This window comes from Panthera tigris, chromosome A1 (assembly GCF_018350195.1).
Source record: "Panthera tigris isolate Pti1 chromosome A1, P.tigris_Pti1_mat1.1, whole genome shotgun sequence".
NCBI lineage: Eukaryota > Metazoa > Chordata > Mammalia > Carnivora > Felidae > Panthera > Panthera tigris.
In genome coordinates this window covers 186523679-186524442 of record NC_056660.1, presented here as the reverse complement: position 1 = coordinate 186524442, position 764 = coordinate 186523679, and positions in this window count along the sequence as shown.

Here is a 764-nt window from a genome sequence, read left to right as displayed (position 1 = left end):
AAAATGGTTTAAAATCACTAATCATCATGGAATGCAAGCTAGTTAAAAAGGAGAGTCAATTAAAAATCTTTAATTTGGGCAATAAACAGATAAGCACAATTATTACATTAATCATTGATGCCCTTGGCCACTGCTTTCAAACTTTACTGTGCACAGGAATCACCTGGGGATCTTGTTAAACTGCCAATTCCAATTGAGTTGGGTCAGGGCCTGAAATTCTGCATTTCTAACAAGCTTTCAATTGATGCTGAAGAGGTTAGTCCATATATCATACTTGCTGTAGCAAGCACTTGTTTAGTACCGGGAAATGATCTGACACATGTTTTAGTAGGACTTAGGATTCAGTGACTTGGATAAGATATACCCAGAAATATGTTTGATCTGAAATACTAACTGGAAGAATTCATTTCTGACTCTTTGGCTTTGGTAATTTACATCTACCAAAATAAATGTCACATACTCCTTTTCAGGCATTAAATTCCCAGTACTCATCTAGGAAATCCTTTTAAAGATGAGATTTCAGGTATCAGAATGTCACCAAAGAGAAAATGGTACAATTTAATTCTCTAATAAAGTCCTCTGACCTGCTCAGCAGACCTTAGCATAAGACTAATTTTGGATCCCTTCCCTTTCCTCAGCAATGGGATGTAGGAATAAATACTGCAAGAATAGGTCAATAATTTTGTGAATTCAAAGATCACCCAGCATGATAAAAGTCTGAATTGAAAAAACAATTGGCCTGGTCCAAGTTGAATTCTGAGAAA